Genomic DNA, 25,433 nt, shown 5'->3' with positions numbered 1-25,433 from the left:
ATTTTAAAGGATAAACTAGAACTAGGCCAAAGGAATGGAAAGCATTCTATACGTAGAAATAACAACACATGCAAAGGACTGGTGGTATAAAATGGAATAACAGCAGCTCAGTACTACCGGTTTGATAGTGAACATAGTGGAAAATGAAAGCAAAAAAGATAGGGAAGAGCCAGATCATAAAGACCTCTTATGCTATCCAAAGGAGGTTAAATGTTTATGACTGTATGCCACTAAAGGGTTTTAAACAAGTTGTGGCAAGATAATATTGTCAAGAGCATTCACATCAGCTGTATTACAGGGAATAGAAGACAGGGAGGGAGGCAGACCAATCACTATGGCAGTGATAGTTAGAACTAAGAGAGCAGTAATTATGGCAAGAGATGCTGAGGAGTTTGATGGCATACTACTAGATAGAATCTGGGGAAAAGAATCTCTTTCTGCTCCTCTACTTCCATAACAAATCCAGAGTAAAATCATAAAAGATAATAGATGTGAAGAGAAATACTGTTTAAGAAGTAAAAGGAAAGAACTGAGACTTCAGGAGATTACCTCTCTCATCAATTTAGAGAACTGGGATTCCTAAGTGAATCAAAGATACTGCCTTTAAGAAATAGTTGATGAATCTTATAAAAAAACAACAACAATAATGAATAGGAAGGGAGAGGGCAATCAGGTTCTTTTCTCTTTCTTTTTTTTTTTTTTTTTTTTTTTTTAGAGATTTTATTTATTTATTCATGAGAGACACAGAGAGAGAGGCAGAAAAACAGGCAGAGGCAGAAGCAGGCTCCATGCAGGGAGCCCGATGTGGGACTCGATCCTGGGACTCCAGGATTACACCCTGGACCGAAGGCAGGCGCTCAACTGTTGAGCCACCCAGGCATCCCTGGTTCTTTCCTCTTCACAAACAATATTAATCCTTTAAAATGGTACAGAAATATAATAATAATCATGATGACAATAATAATAATACATCTGGTAATTTTGATGATTAGCCAGATTTTAAATCAATTCTGAATCTAACATGAAAGGATGCTTTAAAAAAAAAGGCATAGGTTAATATCATATTTTTAAATTAATTATACCATATACTGGTAGTACGTAATGCCTGACCTACTTGGAATTCAGCTAAGAGCAATGAAGTGAGCCAAACATCTTCTGAGTAGTAAGGTAGATAAAAAGTCTCACCACTAGAACCTATTTGGTAACTGCCAATAAGACAGGGAAAATGAACAAAAGGGAAGCCTACCCACTAGAAGGGAGAAAAAAGTATTGGTAGAAAAACCTCACCAGTTATAACAGTGAATATTTACTTTTAAGAGCAAAAAAGGTATCCTAAAACTACTCAATGGAAATTTTAGTTTTTTTGATTTCTCATTATTCCTATTCAGTTAAATAAAAAGAAATATAATTTGTGGAACATAATTGACTTGCATTTGAAAAACAAAAAGCACTTTATAAAGAATAACCACCTTATCATTGCTAAGGAACTTCTGGAAGACTCGATGAAGATATGCTACAGCATCATGTGAAAGGTAATATAACTGTAAATTTAATCTGTTACTTGAAAATAAAAGGAAGGAAAGGGCACGAAGGAAGGGAGAAAAGAAGGAAGGGAGGAAGGACAAAACATTCAATATATCCCCAAACAATAATCCTCACTTAGAGAGCAGCTACTTTGTCTTATTCAATACTATGAACATGGCATGCCCTAGCCCAAGTGCTGGCACATAGTAAGTGCTCAGGAAATGCCTATCAAATGACTGATGCATTTAAGAATGACTAGAGATAGTTTCCTAACAAGTAAAAGAGAGGAATATTTTAATTATAATCTTTATAATTAAGGAAGACCTCACCACTTATTTCATTCTCTAAGAGAACACAATTACATCCCCTAGAAAAAGCCAATACTTGAATAAAGGGGGGGGGGGAATAGGTCATAGGTCACTCCCTCTCCCTCCACCAAACCTGCTCATGCTTTTGTCCATGAATTACAAATGTACACTTGTATTTCAAGTCACACTCACAATCATTTTTTGTGAACTACTTTCTAGCAGGGAAATGATTATGACATAAAACTGAAGTAAAAATTCTTCATATATATCCATAGGCATTCAATGCCTATTTTAAAAATGGAGCTGTCAAAAAACCAACTGCACATACGGCTGCAAGTGCACAAGGATGTAGAAAAACCTTCATAATTAATCTCTATGTTAACAAACAATTAGAAACTTCCTCAAGAACTAGGAGGTAATATCTAGAAGCCATGACCTTTTATTTCCAGTTAAATTTTTATTAATTTGTAATAAATTTTATACCCTTTTGAAAAATATTTGTTTTATTTATTCATGAGAGACAGAGAGAGAGAGAGAAAGACAGAGAGAGAGAGAGGCAGGGACACAGGCAGAGGGAGAAGCAGGCTCTATGCAGAGAGCCTGATGTGGGACTCAATCCAGGATCATGCCCTGAGCTGAAGGCAGACACTTAACCGCTGAGCCACCCAGGCATCTCAATTTTATGTCCTTGTAGTCACAACCAAATCATGCAAAGAATTGTTATAATCAATCTGTGACTTTCCTGCAGTGTTAACCATATCAGTAAAGCAAACTGCTACTAGATTCTCTCTCTCTCTCTCTCACATGCCCCCCCTCAAAGCCTACTTGAACAGTGCACATTTCCTTTGGTTAATGTACTAGAATTGTTTAAGGGAAAGACAACTAATTTTTCGCTGAGATATTAAAGATGAGACTCACTTCAAAAAGCCCTCTAGCCTCAAACTACACTATCCTACAGATTAAGACCAAAATAATCTCCTCAGCCTTCCCTCAAGTCACAAATGAAAAAATGATCATTGGTTTGCAAAACCACAATCATAATAGCACTATCTAACCTTTAATAACTTAACTTCATTTAATCCAATGGTATCAATCTGCTTTGTCAATGTTAATTAAGCTATATAAAATCCCAGTGAGGTAAGTAAGCATTATCAACAACTGAGGGTTAATCCTTTCAAAGAAAAACATGGATTTTACTTATATATCATCTTGCTGTCTGACTGAAGTAGAACACAGTTGTCCAAATAAGGAAGTTCAAGTTCAAAGGCAGAATGTATTATAAGCTCTCAGAAGTAGAATTTCATGTCCCGTTCATGTTCTTCAATACTTAAATCTAATCCTGAACTAAATATCAGTTTTGTTTTGTTTTTTTTAATTTTTGTTTTTTGCTTTTCATTGAAAATAGTAACAAATGACAGGCCAAATGAAAACCACATAGACTGTTAATAGCAAGTTCAAAAGTAAATTTGAGTTCTTTATATTGAAATGGGAAATTTAAAAACCACTCATTCCATATTTATTGAAGTAACAAATGTATTCACGTAACAATTCATGAGGAAGCATTTCCCTCAAAAGACTGAGCTTTGTTTCCAAAGCATCAACAAAGTACTTTCTATTTCCTACCATCATTGCACAGCACTGTTATATATGTGTGTGTTTTAACAAAATATAGGTAAAATAACTCAAATTTTAGGATATAACATTTTCCCAAGTAAATACTGAAATGCTTTTGTTTGTTTTTCCTCTACAATGAAATGATGAATGTGTAAAATTCCTCAAAATATAACACTAACATCACCTCTTCTCCCCACAGAGATTTTTATCAAGACAGATGGAGTGGCAGAAGGAGGTGAAAGAACATTACTATCATGTGCCCTCAGGCATATAATTGCAGCCTGAAGCATGAAAGCTATTTTCAACAAATACCAGGAGATTGTTAAAACAATGTTTTAAGTAGGATTTTACTGAGGTACTGAACCCTGGCAGTATCTTGAAACTTTTTGTCTGGAGTTAAGAATCACAGGTTTTTACTGTGTTCCTACTTCACAAAATAACTAGTTTTCCCACATGCTTAAGTATCTTTTAGACACTAATCCATTTCCAGGAAATGAATGAATGACACATTAGGTTCCAGCACGCTGCCATCTAGGCAACAAAACTTTTCCATTATTATTATTCCCCAATGTTTGCTAAAGAGGGAAGAAAGAGAAAGAGACCTCCCAAAGGATTTTCCCCATAGTACCTATTCTTTGGTCCCATGATGCAAGGATATAAAAACAATTCTGCAAATTATGTGGAGACGTTCAGCTTTCAACAAAAGCATAATCTCTACTTTCCGATCTCTTCTTATATGATGTGACAAACAAACTGGTTATACTGGTTTGAAAACATATTCATTGCAAAATCATTTCCAATTACAAAGACTTAATGTTTTTCACAGGTTTTTTAATTAAAAAAGATTCTATTTATTTGAGAGAGACAGAAACAGAGAGAGAGAGCGCACAAGCGGGGGGATGGGGCAGATGGAGAGGGAGAAGCAGACTCCCAACTGAGTGTCATGCAGGGTTTGATCCCAGAATCCTTAGATCATGACCTGAGCTGAAGTCAGCTGCTTAACTTACTGAGCTACCAGACACACCAATGTTTTTCAAGTGGCTATTAAATTTTCTGCCCATAACCTCATGATCAACAAGTGATTCTTTTTTTTCTTTTTAAAAAGATTTATTTATTTATTCATGAGAGACGGAGAGAAAGAGGCAGAGACACAGACACAGAGAGAAGCAGGCTCCATGCAAGGACCTGACGCGGGACTCGATCCTGGATCCTGGGACCATGCCCTGAGCTGAAGGCAGATGCTCAACCCCTGAGCCACGCAGGTGTCCCTCAACACATGATTCTTATTTTTGTACAGTTATAAAGACCAAAAAAATGAATTTACAGGAACAAAACAAGTAGGCAGAGCTCTCAAACACTGAACAAAGAGCTAGGAGACCATGCCAATATGTGAGGTGATCCATTGGTATGGTCATATATTTCTTTCCTCACAGATAGGGAGGATATCTCTGAAAGGATGCACAAGATCATGATGGAAGAGATCTTATGGGAAGAGGAAATGAAGGGTTGAAGAATGGGTTAGTGTGGGGATATTATTTGCCCCGTATCCCCTTTTATACCATTTGAATAGGTATTTTAAGTCCAAGAAACCATGGAGGCTCAGTGTTAAGACCATGCTACCATCTTTTATGCCCACTTTGTAAAATTTTCTAAATGTTAACCTTAACAGTATAATTTTATTCACAAAATAGTACATGTACTAAGTAGGTAAGTTTACCTTACTAAAGATTTTTAGCCTATTATATACATACATATATAATATGGAGCCTATTATTTTTTTCTTTGTAACACACTGTGGCTGTCTCTACCACTGCCCTGGAAACATCTTAATTCCATGTTATTATTCATGTAAGAGAGTAAAAAGAGCAGTAGACAAAGAAACATGTCATTTCTGGGCCTCATTTTCTTTTTTCTGGTGTAAGAGTCATAATTTTTTCCTGAATACATGAATATTATATTTTATAGTAAATAACTTCTCCTAAAACTTATATTTTACTAATTTTTGTGCAAGTTAGGACTTACTACTTGAAAGGGATTTTTAATCCCTTTAATAGGGATTTTTACTATAGAAAAAAACCTCAAATACCACTACACAAAAATAGCTATCATTTACATTAACATAACTCTAGCTACTTCAGTGCATATGCAGAAATAAAGTTTATATATAAATTGTACCCAACGGATACTGTTTGTGTTTTTTAAATATAGTACACCTAATTTTAATTTATTACAAGCACAACCTCAATGAAAATACATGAACTCCACAATTTCAAATTGATATTTTCTAAAATATAAAGGTTAAAAAATTGCAGTAAGTCATATATTTAAAATTACATTTTTTAAAAGATTTTATTTATGAAAGACAGAGAGAGAGAGAGAAGCAGGGACATAGGCAGGGAGAAGCAGGATCCATGTAGGAAGCCTGATGTGGGACTCGATCCTGGGTCTCCAGGATCATGCCTGAGCCAAATGCAGACATTCAACCACTGGCCAACCAGGCATCCCTAAAATTATATTTTTAATTCCAGATGTTTATTAACTGAAACATAAGAATATTCACATTTGCAACTCTAAATTTTGTGGGCATGCTATTATTCACGCTGTCCAACTTTGTAACAAATATATTCCATAATCATAAATTGCATAAATGTCTAGTATTTCATTTTAGATGGCTCACTGCCAATTTTGTTATCAATTTGTTGTATCTTTTAATTGGTTGGATTTCATAATTAAGTGATATTTTCTCAAGAGTACTCATGGGTATTTGAGAATAACTGGCTACTGAATTTATACTTGAATGGTATCTTAGCTAGGCGTAACATTCCTCGATGACTTTTTTACTTCAGAAGTGTACAGAGATTGCGAAAATGGCTTTCAGCACTGACTGCTCCTGGGAAGACATTTACTAAGAGCTTGATTTTCCTCCCTTTGAAATGATATGTTCTTCTTTTTTGGATACCTGGAAAAATAGCAAAATTCTTTTTTTTTTAATATTTTTATTTGAGAGAGAGAGAGCAAGAGAGAGCACAAGCAGAGGGGGGAGAAGCAGGCTCCCCACTGAGCAGGGAGCCTGATGTGCAGCTCCAATCAATCCCAGGAATCAAGGATCATGACCTGAGCCAAAGGCAGATGCTTAACCGACTGAGCCACCCAAACACCCTTTAATTCTATCATTTAACCTAGATGTGTCAAGCAATCAAAATCTCTAGGACCCAAAATATTATTTTGACCTGATGATTGTTTATTCTTTTCAAAGAAAACTTTATTATATCTTTGAATAATTTTTCTCTTTCACATTTTCCACTCTCTACATCATGCAATTATCTTAATTCTGGATCTCTGCTGGTTCTCTGTATCTAATTTATTCTCTGTGCTTTTATTTCCCACTTTTTCACCTGTATTCTCTGTGATTATATCAAGTGTTTCTTCAATGTTAATAATTTAATTTTATCTATTGTTTTTTCTGCTATTTCTACTTTATTTACTATTTCAGTAACTATGTTTCCAGGTACTACAGAGTTAGTATCTAAGGCAAGGCAACCTGACTTCCATATGCTGAGTTCTGCCAGCCATTATCTCTGAAGGAAACTAGTAACTAGACATACCACTCCTCAATCTTCACTCTTTATAACAATGTAAGAAAAATTATACTTTTTTTTGCTCCTTGTCTAAAATCATAATAAAAATACAAGTAATCTATACATGTATCAAAAGAGGAACAGCTTAAAAACATCCGTATTTTTACAAAAGTATCCATATTTATTTGTTAATGTTATTTCCTATTACCTCACATTACATACAGCCAGAACTTTTACCCTGGCTATCATTTCAAATCAATCTTATTCAGGGTAAAGAACCATAAAATTGAGAGACCAGGAGAAGGAGGGAGTGGGGGAGACAGTGAAAGAGAGAATATCCTACGACGAGATGAGTTGGGAGACAAATAAAAGTATTTATAAATGAACTAACCAATAAATGTATAAACAATTAAAAGTATCTATTAGAACAATTAAATATTTAGTTTACATACATTCCCAAACTATAATATGCTAGTAGAATCAATGGTGACATTATAAGGTCCAAAAGAACAAAGTTTTCCTAAAGTTCAGAGGCTTATTCTAGTCTAAGCTGTGCCATGAATTAGCCATAACATCTTAGGGGAAATACTCAATAAGCCATCTAATATTTCATTCTTTTGGCATTAAAAATGAGAGAATTAATAGAGGTAACACTTAAAATCCTTTACAGTTATCAAATCCTACCAACATGTAAGTAATTTATTGTACTAGGTACAGCAGCTAGCCTACAAAATGGCCCAGATAGATTCCCACCTCCTGGTATGCACTCTCATGTAGTCATCTCCCACAGTGACTAGAGATGACCTATGTAATAACAAATATGATGTTGCCAATGATGAAGCATAACTTTGATTGCTAGGTCATATAAGACATTGCAACTTTTGACTTTTTTGAATCCCTTTCTCTGGGGGCAGCCAAACGTCATGTCATTAAATACTCCAAAATAATTCTAAGGCAATAATCTGCTACACAGAAACAGATAATAAGCTAAGACCACGGAACAATATGTTTTGAGTAACTTCTTTTATTTCCTACAAAATTTATCCCACTTTTCAAATGAGTACTGTTCAAAGACGGACTAAGGAATCAATAAGATATGTACTTTCATGTACGTAAGATAAAGAATGCCTAAGAATGCCATCTCTAACTACAAAATAGAATTTTTCCCCATACAAATATAATAGTTTGGGGTGTGGACCAATTCATGACCTTTTCCTTAACATCATGCCCTCTGACATCGACTAAGCCAACTGACTCAAAACTCTAGTATTATAGATTGAATTAAAAGGTTAATCTGTCATTCTAACAGTTGCTTGAGAAGTAAACTTTGGTAGTAATTTTTATAGGAAATGGTATATTGTTTTATATTCTGAAAGTTACAATGTATTTATGTGAAACTGAAACTGAACCTGAACGTAGTTTACAGAATCTGTCACAAAAGGGACACCTGTGTGGCTCAGTTGCTTGTGATCAACTTTTGATTTCAGCTCAGGTCTTGATCTCAGGGTTGTGACTTCAAGCCCCTCATTGGGCTCCACGCTGGGCGTGGAACTTACTTTAAATAAAAAATCTATCAAGAAAGACATTTAACATCTCAAATGATTTCCATCATTTGGGGCAGAGATGTGTGATTTAGCAAATTCTAAAGATCACTTGGCAAAGTATCCTCCATTTGTCTCCTCTGATGGGGAAAAAAAGAGTGTCTTATTTCCAAGCTAAGGAGATTTGTTAATAAATGTTTAAAGGGGGGGCACCTGGGTGGTTCAGTCAAGGTTAAGCATCTGCCTTCAGGTCAGGTCATGACCCAGGGCCCCGGGATTGAGCCCCACATAGTTGAGCAACCTGCTCAGCGGGGAGCCTGTTCTCCCTCTCCCTCTGCCTGCTGCTACCCTTGCCTCTCTCTCTGTCAAGTAAATAAATAAAAAAATTTTTAAAAATTTTTTAAAGGTTTAAGTGGATATTCCTATAAAGTGATATATTGCGCTTGAGCTATATATAACCTTCAACTAATTGATGTTGTTGCTGTATTTTGTAAACATTAACGTCTTTACCAGTCAGAGGAATGGTCACAGTCACTTTGCTCATATTACTGAAGTTGACTGATTCGAAGTTAACTATATGATCCCTAAAACCACAATTCTGCCTTTAACTTTAGGCAGGGCTGCCCATGTTATCAATGTGGTGGAATTACCCTGGCCCTTCATGCAGAAGGTAAATGTATATCATTCACAAACCAACTATATTTTTGAGCCTCAATAGAGAAGAAAAAGTTTATAGCCTCCATTTTTATTAGCTTCCATACTCCCATTTTCTTTATGTATTCTGATTTCCTTTATATGAATTTCCAATTAACAAGTCTTTTATTTGACAGCCATTTTGATATTCTTTCCTCAATAAATTGGAGTATGGTCACATATACATATGCATGTATTAGGCTACTAATATTTTATTTTATTTTTTTATTTTTTTATTTTTTTTTTTTAGGCTACTAATATTTTAAAGGTGTGTAATATCCCAAGGTTTTCAAAATACCATCTAAGTAAAAATATATATATATATCTGTGATTGATAATCTATTCAAAAATAAAAGAAAAAATTTTCTGAAACTTTAAATGTAAACTTTGGATAATAAATCATTATATTTTTTAAAACTGCCTTAACAGGGCAGCCCCGGTGGTACAGCGGTTTAGCGCTGCCTGCAACCTGAGGTGTGATCCTGGGGACCCAGGATCGAGTCCCACGTCGGGGATCCTGTATGGGGTCCATTTCTCCCTTTGCCTCTGTGTGTGTGTGTGTGTCTCTATGAATAAATAAACAAAATCTTAAAAAAGAAAAGGGGGGGGCGGGGATCCCTCGGTGGCTCAGTGGTTTGGTGCCTGCCTTTGACCCAGGGCGCGATCCTGGAGTCCCAGGATCCAGTCCCGTGTCGGGCTCCCGGGATAGAGCCTGCTTCTCCCTCTGCCTGTGTCTCTGACTCTCTCTCTCTCTCTGTCTATCATGAATAAATAAATAAATCTTTAAAAATATAAAATAAAAAATAAATAAATAAATAAAACTGCCTTAACATGCTACTTATCTTCTATTTTAATCAGATCTAAAACTTAGAACAGAGGCAGGAAGTATAGTGCTTTTGAAGAACTATAAATTGCTCAATAAAGCAGTTTAGAATCCAAATTAAGAATATTGAGAATAAAGGTTAGTGAAGTAAGCAGAGATCATAAAATACTAACATTATTATAACTCTATCTAAAACTAATGAAGTAAAAAAAAAAAAAAATAAATAAAACTAATGAAGTACATTTAAATAAAAATATTTCAGAATAACATAAAATTTCCAGGGGAAAAACACAGAAATTTAAAATGAAAGAAATCATATGTGCTTACCATGAATAAATATGGATATACAACCAAAAATGGGTACTCATGACTTTTTTTTTTTTTAATGACTTTAAATATTACTTTAATTAGATGGAAGAAAAAAATTCTGGTTAAACTGACTCTTCTGACATTTATGCTCCTTTCAAGCTATGCCTCTGTGGAGCAAAGTGCACTCAGGTACATTGTTCTATTTCCTATATCTCAAAGACAAGTTCAACATCATGACTTTTAGTTATCAAAATGGGATTCCAATAGCCTCAGCCAGATGTAATGGACAAAATAAACTACTTCCTCCCAAGATTAAGAAAGTAAAAATCTGACCAAATGTCAATACCTTCCTTTCTGTAACCAAATTTTTGTGCAAATATACAAAAGTCCCATTAGAAAACAAAAAATTCATAAATATGTCTGTGTTGATTTGGCAATAACAGCGTCATTCAAGAAAAGAATAATGGGTAGAACAAAAAAGATAAAAATGATTGATACCTATTAATAATATATACCAACTCAATATCACACATAGATAATTATGAAAATAATCTTCATAGGTTTTAACAGGAAAACAAGGCCAGAATACGTAAACTGAAATTTACACATGTTGGTTTATATTCTTTGACACAAACAAGTAAGGTAATATTTAATTCACATTCTCCTTTCAAGGCTTTTTTGTTAATAAAAGCTTTGGCTGCATAAATGAGTCAATATAAATCTTGCAAAAGTAGCAATCTTCCTAAAATGAATAAACAGAAGGTTCCCAATAGGTGCTTCTGAAGTAATATAAACTTCACTTCTATCATATTACATGAGGTTCTACATGTAACAGAAAACAAGATATGAATATTTATCTCATTAGTAACCTCTGCCAGGTATCTGAGAATAACTGGTCACGATAAGCTTCCAAAGATGATTTACTGGTAGTTAACTATTTCTTTTTCCGTTATGAATTTTTTCAGGACTTTAAATATCACATTTTTATACTTATTAGGGCAGTGGTTCTTAATTTTTTTCTCTCCCTCTAGTTTGTATCTATATGCATCCTCAAAGCTGAAATGGTCTCTTGTAGGCAGCATATAGTTGTTGTTGTTTTTTTAATCTATCTAGTCACTCTGTCTTTTGTAGAATTCAATACATTTACACTGAGAGTAATTATTAGTAAGGACTTACTAATGCCATCTTATTAACTGCATGTGTTAAAAATACACATCAGATCCATCTAGATAATTAGTTAAAATAAATTACTGAGCGACATCTCCAGAGTTTATGATTCAACAGGCCTTGGGGTGGGGCCTGAGCATTTGGATTTGTAAGAAGTTCCCAGGTAATGTTCATGCTACTGTCAAATGACCATACTTTGCAAGACAGATGTGGTAGGGGTGGGGGTGTGTGTATGAAATAAGTGAAGGCAATTAAGAGTACACTTATCCTGAAGAACAATTAGTGATGTACAGAATTGTTTAATAACTATATTATACACTTTAAAATAATATAACTGAATTTTAATTATGCTTGAATTTTAAAAAATAAATAAAAAAAAAGACAACCACACTTTGAAAACCACTGCTTTGGGGTGATTCAATGAAATCAGAAGTCTAGTTATAAACCATTACAGCATCATCCAATTTTTTTTATATCAAAAGAAAAAATATTTGCTCAGATAAAGTACACAAATACAGAGTATAAAATTATTTTCAAGTTTTCCTTTACATTAAATAATGTGTAAACCATCCTGTCTCTCATTTATACAGTGACAAAAAACATTAATCAACTATAAGAGCAAATCATGGTCTTACAAAATTTTTAAACATCATTAATAACTTTAGCAGTTAAAGTCAAAGAAATATCCCCTAGTCTACTTTTTTCCTAGTGATTGGATATTTAGAGAGGGGGAAATGGAATTCAGTAAAGAGTAGAGAGGCACAATATCAATCTGTGTGGCATGCCTTTTAAACATCTATCTTCCTATAATTACCACTGGTTCTTGCCAATTTTTATACTTTGTTATAAAGATATGTATATAATTTTCTTCAATCCAAATATGTCAGGGTGCTTCCTAAATGGATTCCAAGAACCTTCCCTTGAAGCAGTTTGGATTCAATAACAAAAAAAAAAGTATATAAAAATTATTCCAATTAACCAGTTATGATGAAAAAAGAAATATCTTTACAATGAATTTCTCTGGAAAATTTTGGTATTAAAACTCTAAATAAATGCATTCCTAAAAACATACCCAAAACTTCCTTTGTAGGAAGCAATATGTTTTTAGTACTGTGGAGGATACAAAGATGATTGAAATAGGCCCTACTTTCAAGGTGGTTAGCACTAAAGAGGTTAAGATAAAACAAGTCCATATATATTTTTTAACATTTATTTGAGAGAGACAGAGAGAGAAAGTGCACAAGTGGGGGGTGGGAAGCAGAGGGAGAAGCAGACTCCTGCTGCGTGAAAGCCCAATGAGGGGCTTGATCTCAGGACTCTGAGATCATGACCTGAGCCTAAATCAGGAGTCAGATGCCCAAATGAATGAGCCACCCAGGTGTCCCAAATCCATTAATATTTTTAATACAATACCTGGTAAAAAGTGCTACAACAGACAATTTTATGCAAGAAAGAAACTGGGAAAAGGCTTTAGGAAGAAGCTTATTGGACAAAGGCCCTAAATAATGGACAGAACCTCAATGGACAAACTCAGGGGAAGAGAGGAGAGTATGAATATATGCACATTTATACATGCATAGAGAGGCATATATCAGAAACAGCATTCTCTTCGGGTTTAAACTTTGAAAGCATGATGCAATTTTTTATTTGCTTGGTTCTCTAAACACAGAAGTTTCAAATACTTAAGTCTGTTATATCTTTGAACGTTAATACAATTTAGGTAGCATATACATCTTTATTTTCACTTACTAGACTAGTACTAATTAATTGCTCATCTAACTTAAGATTTCTTACCTGACTACAGAATATCACTTTAAAGAGGAGTGTTCTACTGATATAATATTGTATACCACAGTTTGGATAAGTGGTCATTAAAAGAACCATTTACATAATATGATTTCCACAAACCTGATTTCCTTTAAATTAAGTAGACTAGGCATGACATCTGCTCTGAAGCAGTGGTTCTCTCTATATAAATGTTATTGGAAATAGAAAAGAAACAAAAACAAGATGAAAACCAAATGTAACTTCCATTAAAGGATGATCAATAATAGTCAATCTCTATATACAGTACTACAATGACAGTAATAAACTTCAAAATATCTTAACAAATGGTGTATGTGGTGAATGCATTTGTGGGTATTAGTGTATGTGTGTTCTAAATCTATACTCAAAGAGTAATAAAATATTTTATTGGGAAATAAGCCCTTCAAATTTGCTTATATTTTATTGTTGAGAATTTTAGCATATTCATCGAGGATATTCTCTAGTTTTCTTTTTTATAGAGTCTTTTCCTTCTTTTAATATCAGGATAATTCTGGTCTCATAAAATAAGTTTCCTCCTCTTTAAAGTTTTGGCCCATACAGTTAATCAGATGGCATAAATAACTCTTTAAATATCAATAATCACTCTAAATGTAAATATACTAAATTCTCCAGATTCAAAGCAATCCCCAACAAAATTCCAATGGCATTTCTCACAGAAATAGAAAAAACATTTGTATGGACCCACAAAAAATGCTGAATAGCCAAAACTACCTCAAGAAGGAAGAATAAAGTTGGAGGCAGCACACTATGATTTCAAACCATCTACAAAACTATAGTAATCAAACCAGTATGCTACTTGCATAAAAGACACATAGACGACCATTGAAAAGAACCAAGAGTCTAGAAATAAACCCTCACATATGGTCAACTGATATTTGACAAGGACATCAAGAATACCAAAGGGGAAAGGATAGTCTCTTCAAGAAATGGTGCTGGGAAAACTAGATAACTACATGCAAAAGTACAAAATTAGACCCTTATCTTACATCACTAACAAAATTAACTCAAAATGGACTAAAGACTTAACTGAAATCATAAAACTTCTTGGGAGAAAATATAGGGGAAAAGCTCATTTACGTCAGTCTTGGCAATAATTTTTGGATATAATGCCAAAAGCACAAGCAACAAAAGGAAAATTAATAAATGGGACTACATCAAACTAAAATAAATTTAAAAAGCTCTGCACAGCAATAGAAATAACCATGAAATAAAAAACCAATCTAACAAATGGGAGAAATATTTACAAATAATGTGTCTTAGACTAATATCTAAAATCTATAAATAACATACAACTATACAGCAAAAAAATGATCTGGTTTAAAAATGGGCAGAACTAAATAGATATATTTTTTAAAGAATACATACAAATTACCAACATGCATATGAAAAGATGCATGACATCACAATCATGGAAATGCATATCAAAATTACAATAAAATATCATCTCACACATGTTTGAATGGCTATTATTAGAATGACAAGATATAAGAAGTATTGGAGAATAGGAGACCATTGTGCATCATTGGAGGGAATGTGAAATAGTACAGCAGCCACTATGAAAAACAGTATGGAGGTTGCCAAAAAAATTAAAAATAGAACTACCATATGATTTAGCATGTATACACACACACACACACACACACACACACACCTGAATATTATTCAGCCATGAGAGAGATGGAAATCCTGACATTTGCAACAACATGGAAGAACCCTAAGAACATTACACTAAGTAAAATAAATTACAGTATGATAAATACCATATAATCTCACTTATACTTAGAATCTTAAAAAGTTGAACTCCTAGTAACAAAGAGTAGATTGGCTGTAGCCAGGAGGTCGGGGAATGGAGGGGTAGAGGAAATGGGTAAAAGTGGTCAAAGGGAACAAACGTCTAGTTATAAGTTGTGGGGATCTAATAGAGCATGGTGACTATGGCTCATACTACTGTACTGTATAGTTGGAAGTTACTAATACAGTAAATCTTAAAAGTTCTCACCCACATACACATAATTAAGTAACTAACCTTACTGTGGTAACCATTTCATAATATACACCAAATCATCACACTGCACAACTTAAACTTACATAATGTTATGTGTAAATAACATAAAAACCTCAATAAATCTGGAGGGGGGGAGACAATATCCCAAAAGAAACAGTAATATTAAACTCTTCAGCCAGCTTTATTTCCAATAAAAGGCAGTTTATTAGCTAAGAAAAATCTAGAAATATTATAATTGTTATAATTGTTATAATTAATTCATTGTTATAATTAATTCAATATACATGAAAATGTGAACTATCTAGAATTGTTATAGAAGAACTTTGTCAACAACTAAAAATCTAGTAAATACAAAAGTCCATGACCTTACGGATAGTGCATTAGGCTTAGGTTCCAAAACCATAGTGTCCAGGAGCTGATTCAGATATCCTTTGTTACCTGAACAGAAGGTTGATCAAATCCAGTAGTTAAAATAATGCCACAACTGCCTTAAGAGAACCATTTACACGAGGTACTGCAAGAACACCTAAAAGTATAGAAGTGTGGATTTCAGAGTTACAGAATAGATCATGTGACTATTTTTGCAGCTGCTTATTGTGTTTCTATATTCAACAGGCAGAATTCAATCTGAGCCTTGCCTTTACTGTAAAATATTAAATGTCAGCAAAATTATGAGGGAGGAGGATGCCTGTCTTCCTCACTAACCTTTAGTCTGGGGAAGCTACCAATAGCTAATAAAAATAATGATCAACTGGTATAGGTTAGTTTGCAATTAATCTTCTGTGTGTGTGTGTGTGTGTGTGTGTGTAGAGTATGTAACATTAACAGTACTGTGGAAAGATATACTCTCCAAAATGCTGGGAAGCCAGAGGCATATTGATTATTGGGATACCTTAAAATGAATTTTGCTTTCTAGGGCTTTCTTGGTGTTAGGTCTGGCTCAAGAACTTATAGATCCCAAAGCTGATATACATTCCCTTAAATGGAAATGCACTGACTGTTAGCACACATTCTTCCAAAAAAAAAAAAGATGACATTAGTTCCAGGTATAAAAAGATTAGATATAACAACAAATGACCTCAGAGCTAGATAGACAATACCTCATGTGGACAATTACACACGTAGTTTATAGGACTCTAAAGAGCCATCAGGGAATCTAAAGGGCCAACAGAAGCTACATTTAGACATATTACATGTATTCCTACTCTACGTGGCCACTTGTAATAAACTTATATATGATTAGATTAAGTTATTTGACCAATCTTATAGCATATGGTTTCTTCCTACAAATCCATGACCCACATAAAATGCTACAAGTACTGAATATAGCAAACTTCTGTGTCAAATGTGCCATTTGTATTTATTTGTACAGATTATAAGCTTTTATTATAGTTAAGTTCAATAAATATTAAACACACCCCTTATATGCTTAAATGGGTATATCTATATAATTTAAAGATTTAATGATTCAGCTAGCCATTTCTGATATCAGCATATGGGAATCTTAGATAACATGTAACAATGACCAGAAGTAATTATAATGTTATTTGGATATTTTGGTCATTATTGATAGGCTAGTAAAACATACTGTCCTGAGTAAATATTTAAAGGAAGAGAAATCTGAAATGGTATAAAAAATGACAGTGTTTCAGTGTACTGAAAATTAAATACCACCTCACAATTCCTTGGAAGATTCTATTTCTGTTTCTACAACTGACTTGCAGAAAAATGACTAAGTCACTTAGCTTCTGTACACATCGTGTGGTATAATATTTTTGAAGTGCTACTGAATACAAATTAGAACTAATACTAAACTATACTTCTGAATGTCCCTTTTGTCTTTATTTTCAGATTTAGCATTCTGCATTTATTAGGGGAACCTGTTTCTCTCCAAACCTTATTAGACTCTTTTAAGGATTAAGATGTGAAACATCTCTGCCAAGCAACACCTTTTGCATACAGTTTAAAAGAACAAAAGGACTGGATTAAAATCAAACTTGTTTTATTTGAACCAGCAACAACAAGAAAAGCACAGTATGCTATTTTAAACTATACTTCCTTCTATCCATCATAATTCATAGGCTAACTATAATATTTTATAATCTTTTTATATTTATTTTCCTTCAGACAGCTTTGTCTAGAATACTGACCTCTGAACTAAATAACCATTTTCTTTCATGATTTTAACTGAATGAATTATGAAATATCAATATGACAACTGCAAAAACAAACATCTTCATAATGAAATAAACGTCTACCTAAAAGAAATATGAGAAATAGTCCAGAAAAGTTGTTTTCTAAACAACTACTAGATTATGTGTCGTCTATAAATCAGATAGTACAGAAATTGATCACTATAAGCCATATTTCCTATAGTTATTAGCTTCAATTATCAAGAAGTGCTCAGAGCTATTATCAACTCCTTAATATCAGGATAAGAGAATAAAGAATAATATGTAAAAAAAATGTTCAATCCAGCTCCTAAACTCAAATATTCATACATTTTAAAATATTTAATGCAAATTCACTTTGTCTCTATGGCATTTATACAAGGAAAATAATTCAAACAGAAAGTTTAAATTTTTTCAATCGAGTTAAGATTTTACTATTCTTATTGTGTGACATCTCTCTGAAAGAATGATCTATTCTTTCCTAGAGACCTTTCTGGGTAGTGATAATAATTAAAATTCCTATATTTTAAATAAAGCTTAGGATAGGGAATTATAATTCTTATACCTAAAAGCATCAACCAGCTAAAAATTATAAATTTAGCCAGGAAACCAAATTATAAGGAATAAAGCCCATTCTATACTATTCAACCTAGTGTATTACATAACTCTTTTGTCTCTGCAAAAACGTACAGATCTACCAAATGTGATCATCTATCCCAACTGACTTTCTTCATAATTTTGATTCCAGGCCCACAGAAGTTAAGTTTTCTCAAGGTAGAGAGTTACTCTAAAAAATATGTAGGTTTCTGAATTCTAATCCACTGAAATAAGAGAATTCTTTCTATTAGAAACAAAGGAAACAAGTATTCTAAATTCCATGAAAAGTATATAAGGTCATGTGCTTTTTAGATTATTAACTACCTACCATAGGGTATAAAACTAGTTTATAAACTACCATTAGAAAAATTACTGTTTAGTGATTAACTACTAATACAAAGGAGGGCTTCTCAATGAGCTTTTAAATCTCTTGTTAAAACTTAACAAAATTCCAAAATAGAGATTATTATTACCATTTTACATCTGAAAAACCTGAATATCAGAAAGATTGTAATCTTTTAAAAGACCATTTAGTAAGTAGTATACTTGAGATCCAAATAGAGATCTGAGAAACTCACACTCCTTTCATTTCACCAGACTGTTCCTTTCTAAACATACCCAATCTCTTACCCATAAGTCCCATTTCAGCTCCAAGTCTAAGCTGCTTCAAGGAGGCGGACTGATGAAAACATGGGATAGCTGAACATGGAGTAAAAGCATAAAACAAAACAAAACAAAAAAACAAAATAAAAACAAAAAAAAAGCATAAAACAAGAAGAAATGAAAGGTATAAAGTATATAAATATTTATAGTAAAGTAAGCAAAAACATAAGAATAATATCAGTAATTGGACTTTGTTTTACTTTCAGAGCATGTCAATACCCACATGCAATATGCATAGCAATTTAGAGATTAAGAGAGACGAGCCAAAAATGAATACATCTTCATTCATACAAACTTTTGGTCAGCAAATTTTGTATAAGGGGCCAGACAGTAGGTTGAAAATATTTTTAAATTTTTAACTATTTTAATAACAATTAAAATAGGACACTGTAAAAACTTGTGGGATGCAATTTAAAACTGCTTAGAAATTTAAAGCATATATTAGAAAAGAAGCAAGATTTAAAATAATTGATATAGGGGCACCCGGGTGGCTCAGGGATCAAGTCCCTTTTCAGGCTCCCCATAGGGAGCCTGCCTCTCCCTCTGCCTATACATAGTCTGCCTCTCTGTGTCTCTCATGAATAAATAAAATCTTTAAAAAATAAATAAATAAAATCAATGATATAAAATTCTTCCTGAAAAAGTTTTAAAAACCACAGCAAAAACAAAAACAAAAAACCATACATGAAAAAGAAATTATAAGAAATTATCAAACTAAGAGAAGAAATAAATAAAATAGAAACAGACATATGATTAGAGAAAAAACAAAACAAAACAACAACCAGACTACTTCTTTGAAAAGGTAAATGAAATTGATAAACTCTTAGCAAGATAAAAGGAGAAAACACATTTAATATCAGGAATGAAAAAGGTACATCACTACAGGTATTACAGGTATGGAGAAGAAAATTAGAAAGGCATTATGAACAACTTTATGTTTATACATTTAAAAATGTTGATAAAATGGACACATTCCTTGAAAAACACATCTTACCAAAACCGATATAAGAAAAAATAGAAAAAAAAAAAATAGAAAACTGAATGGGCCAATTTCTATTGAAAAGATCAAATTCAGAATTTAAAACCTTACGTCATGCCCCCTTTCACTCAAACTCAAACCTTGCACCCTTCTCAAAAGACTCTGGACCCGAATAACTTCACTGGTAGAATTCTAACAAAGATTTAAAACAGAATGAGTACCAATTTTATACAAACCCTTCTAGAGAATAGAATTGGCCTGTATAACCTTGCTCTAAAACCCAAAAGACATCATAAGTAGGAAAAATTATAGGTAAATATGTCTTGTTAACACTGAGAAAAAAATTCCAAAATACAAGGACAAACTTAACCCAGCAATATATAAAAAAGTTAGTAAAAATTTCAGGGAGATTTCAGCTGTTCGTCAGACTGGGAGGGCTAGGAATCTTGACTACAAATCTTTTTTTTTTTTTTTGGACTACAAATTTGAGAAATATATTCTCACACAGGGGAGCAGTATTGCCCCTAAGGACAAATTAGATACTCTTAATAGCATAAGGAATAACAGATGCAGCGTTGCAAAAATAAAAGGCACATATGTAAGGTAAGGTTAGAGGTAGATGGCAGGTGTTCTAAAATTTCCAAACCATTCACTTGCTCTAGGAATATAAGTACACTCTTTACATGAGAAATGGGCAGTTACAGAGAAGAGAGCCTAGAGCAAATTTTCCAATCAACCAACAGGAACAAAGGCATCCCCCACTTTCTAATACCAGCTTCTCAAACAGAGGAAGTAAGATATGACCTGTGAAACTTTACGTCAGTTTCCTTTCTACCCATTCTGTGTCCATGCTTCTGTTGTTTCAAATTTTTCCAACAGAAGACTCGTGCTTTGGCTCTAATCCATCTGGGAAATTTACTACATAGCTTAGAAAAACAGAGAAAGCCATAGATTAATTATACAAATCCCAAGAAGCAAAGAATCTTCACATTATTAAAGGTTGAGAGAAAACAAACATGAAGTATAGAAAAGCATTCTTATAGGGTAGCAGGCTGAGAAGGTGATTACCTCTAAATTTTTAAAAGAATGTTTTACAAAACAAGTACCACATGTTTACCTAATGTGCTGGCAATTAACAAGTAAAAAAGGGATGTCTGGGGAATGCCAAATAAGAGCATACAGGAAACATGAGAAAATAAGTAGATGTACCTTGATTCCTGAGCAAACAAATTCAACCACTAATTTTAATCGAGGTCAGTATCACCTCATGTCTAGATTTAATACTATATTTCCAAGTTAATTTCATTGCAGTGAAGCACATATCCTAATTCCATCTGAAAATCTAAATCTTACTCAACCATCTTCAATATGTCATTCCTCTGCTATAAACCCAACCACAAATAACTCTATCAACTAAGTCTAAACCAAACTCTGGCTATCAGAACCACGATGATTTGACCTAGTCGATTACTTCTGGAGATGAGAATGGTAGTTTAAATATGGCTACAAATTCTCTGCAGTTTTTCCCTGTGTTCCCTGAATATGGAATGTCCCTTTCACTTGCATATACACTAACAGAATATGGCAAAAGTGTGACTTTTGATACTGGGCCTCAAAGGGACTTACAGTTTCTGTTCTTTCCCTCTTGGAATACCACTACATAAGAAACCTGGGCCATCCTGCTGGAGAAGCCACATGTAAGGGTCCTAGCTAATCATCAAACATGTGAGTGTGGTCATCTGGACTCCCTTATCACAATGCAGTAGCTGCAAGAGTGACCCCAGACTAGAAAAAACAACCAAGCTGAGAGTAACCCAAATTAAATAATCAAGAAAAAAAAACTTTGTTTTAAGCCACTGGATTTTTACTCTATTATATATATAATGTATATTATATACATATATAATTTATATTTACATATGCATATAAATTTAATTTTTATATCAAAATACAATTTTAAAAAAGAATGCAAAAATAAGAAAACAAATTTTAGTAACAAAACCCAATTTTTTAAAATCGACAATAGGGCACCTAGGTGGCTCATTTGGTTAAGCATCTGCCTCTGGCTCAGGTCCTGATCCTGGGGTCCTGGGATAAAGCCCCACATTGGGCTCCTTGCTTGGCACAGAGGTTGTTTCTCTCTCTCCCTCTGCCCCTCCTCCCAGTTATGCTTGTTCTCTTTCTCTCTCTCTCTCAAATAAATAAATTAATTAATTAAGTAACAAATGTGAACAGATGCCTCACTAAATTATGGCAATTAATAAGCACATGAAAAAAATGTTCAACATCATTGTGGAAATGCAAATTCAAACTCAGTGAGATATTACTACGTATCTATTAAAACAGCTAAAATATAAAAAACATAACAGCAAATGCTAGCAAAAGTAAGAGGAACTGGAACTCTCAAGCATTGCTGGTGGGAATGCAAAATGATATAGATACACTGGAAAACATTTGGGCAACATCTTAAAAAATTAAACAAATACTCAAATGACCCAGAAATCCCATTGCTAGACATTTACCCAAGAGAAATAAAAACTTATGTTCACACAAAAACCTATAGAGCAAATACTGTAACAGCTTTGTTCATAATTGCCAAAAAACATCTTTCAACTGGTCAATGTGTTAAAAAAAAAAAAATGACAACAACCCTGAGATACATCCTTACTATGGAATACTACTCAATATTAAAAAGGAATTAAGGGATCCCTGGGTGGCGCAGCGGTTTGGCGCCTGCCTTTGGCCCAGGGCGCGATCCTGGAGACCGGGATCGAATCCCGCGTCGGGCTCCCGGTGCATGGAGCCTGCTTCTCCCTCTGCCTGTGTCTCTGCCTCTCATTCTCTCTCTCTCTGTATGACTACATAAAATAAATAATAAAAAAAAATTAAAAAAAATAAATAAATTCTCAGCGCAAGTTGCAGTCAGAAAACCAGAAAATTAAAAAAATAAATAAATAAATAAATAAAAATAAAAAGGAATTAAAATAATAGGAAAAAGAAAAAGACTACCAATCCACACAATAACATTAATGAATCTCAAGTACATGATAAATAAAAAAAGCCAGACTTATAAGGCTGGCTTATTCTATTTATATGATATATTTTAGAATCAGTATAAAATACAGAACTGGGCAGCCCGGGTGGCTCAGCAGTTTAGCGCCGCCTTCAGCCCAGGGCATGATCCTGGAGACCCAGGATCCAGTCCCGCATCAGGCTCCCTGCATGGAGCCTGCTTCTTCCTTTGCATGTGTCTGCCCCTCTCTCTCTCTGTTTCTCATGAATAAATAAATAAAATCTTTTTTAAAAAAAAGAATTGTTTTAAAAAAATACAGAACAGAAAAAAATTCAGTACCAGGGACAGAAGGTAAGGCTAGAATCTGATTACAAAAGCACACAACAGAATTCTGGTGGAAGGTAGAATTCTTCTATTTAATTTAACTGTGATGGTAGTTACAAGACTCTAAGCATTTGCTAAAATTTATAGACCTATATGCTGAAAAAAGTGAATTTTATTGTATAGAAATTATTCATCAGTAAGTCAGAATTAAACAGACTTAAACACACACATAAACAACCCCCCAAACATTGTACTTAAACATTTGCATCCCTCAGAATAATGATTAATTTTTCTAAATGTGTAATTCAATCAACAAAATTAGCAAATTTTAGCTAGAGGATGAGTTAACTACTTTTAAAACTACTGTCCTAACTCTTAAACATTGTAATTTCAGGCTTCTGGATCACTCTCCAATCCAATCCATATTCCTCATCCCAAAGAAATGACCTAGATTTGCAGACATATGAATTACTCCTGTTTAGCTTACAAACACATTGTCATCTAAGAAAAAGACATAGAAAACTGGGTACAAAATGTTATAATGAGAGGGAAAAAACACCAACACCCATAGCACTTCTACTGTTCTTCCTTTTATGCCGGGGCTCTAAAATGCAATCCCTCTGGTTGAAACACAAGTAGCCCTACTGGTAAAGTTGATAGACGGGTCTGAAGAGGTTTTCTTCCCTAATGAGGGAAAACAAGAACTTATTTATTTTCCTAAAATTATCTATCTATACATAAAAATGGACTTGGTCTGTTTTCAGATTGTATTTATGATGACATTACAGCACTATTACATACTATCTCAACTCTTACAAGTTGTCTCTACATTTGAATGTAGTAGTAGAGAATTTAATTTCAACACAAAAGAATACAAAGAAAGTGACTTAAGAGACACAAAGATTGGGGCGCCTGGGTGGCTCAGTGGTTGAGCATCTGCCTTCGGCTCAGGGCATGATCCCAAAGTCCTGGGATCCAGTTCCACATCAGGCTCCCTGGAGGGAGCCTGCTTCTCCCTCTGTCTCTCTTTGTGTGTCTCTCATGAATAAATAATAAAATCTTTAAAAAAAAAAAGACACAAAGACTATTCTGCAGAAGAAACTACTATTATTAAAGGCAAGCTTCCTTTCATGCAAAAAAAAAAAAAATAAGACACTTGGCAGTCAGAAATAAGCCAACTGACATCAGTATTGAAGTTGGAATGAGGAGAAAAATAATTATTTATGAGCCTGAATTGTTAAGAAGCAAAATCTTTTCCAAGGACCAATAATCCCAGGATGTAGAACAAGATTTTACTATAATCAAAGCATACTCCAAAATCAACTAGAGCAGTAGCTATTCTTAGTGATCTCCTACATGACACTTTTAGTTGAGATTTCTGAATCACTGACTTCTCTCTGGTTTCTCTTCAGATGCAATACACCTTATCAAAGTCAGGCTTTTGAGTCATACCACCAGGATGCAGGATACTCCACCACTTGTGAAAGTATAACCTTGGGAAAAATTAAATTCCTTAATATTGCTTTGATTCCTCATCTGTAAAATGGTTATGAAAAGTATCAGCATCTCATAAGGAAACTTATGAAATTCAAAGAGATAATCCATGCAAAGTCCTTGGCATAATACCTGGCACAATAATAGCTATTACTAACCTCTAAATTATCAATCTTTGATTCTCATAACAAATGACTGAATGAGACTACGGAAAGATCACCTTCTCCGTGATACTCCCAGGCCCCCACCCAAAAGGAAATAAAATGATATATAAATCCAAGAAGTTATCTGCTCACTTTTTAATTCCTGGTTACTTTGCATTTTACCACATGGTACTACTAAAAATGACAGGAATAATTTTTCATTCATTATGTAAAATTCTTAACATCAAGCACTGTCTTCCAGAGAACATAAAAGGGCCAAAAATAATATTATGGTAAAGAAAAAAGTTGAGAGAAAAGTAAATTCTAAAGAAAGTGCAAGCAAAGGCAGTAGTGGCAGGGAGATGAAGGAATGGGAGGAGAGAAGTCTTCTCTAAAGCTTTTAAAGTATGTGACACTGCCAACTGTATTCGTCCTTCACAGAATGCTCCTCAGCTTCACCAATCTAGTAGTACTCTCCTTCTCTCCTTCCTCATCTACTCTGAAGGCTCAATGCACAACAGGATGTTTTCATTTTCCACTCCTCAATTTTTTTGTTCTCAAAAAGAAATGAACTCTGTCCTCTTTTTTCTCTACACTACAACTTCCCTTAGGGTCACTTACACCTCTAGAGTAATGAGAACTCTTTATCTCAGATCTTCA

The 25,433-nt window shown here is 33.8% G+C and overlaps 1 protein-coding gene across 27 annotated transcripts in view; it reads right to left on the bottom strand.

Moving 5' to 3' along the window:
• FUT8 (fucosyltransferase 8) overlaps positions 1-25,433 on the bottom strand; it is a 298,682-nt gene that overhangs the window by 120,818 nt on the left and 152,431 nt on the right. The window lies entirely within an intron of this gene.

Source organism: Vulpes vulpes, chromosome 6, assembly GCF_048418805.1.
Source record: "Vulpes vulpes isolate BD-2025 chromosome 6, VulVul3, whole genome shotgun sequence".
In the NCBI taxonomy this organism is placed as follows: domain Eukaryota; kingdom Metazoa; phylum Chordata; class Mammalia; order Carnivora; family Canidae; genus Vulpes; species Vulpes vulpes.
This window is presented reverse-complemented; position numbering and strand designations above follow the sequence as displayed.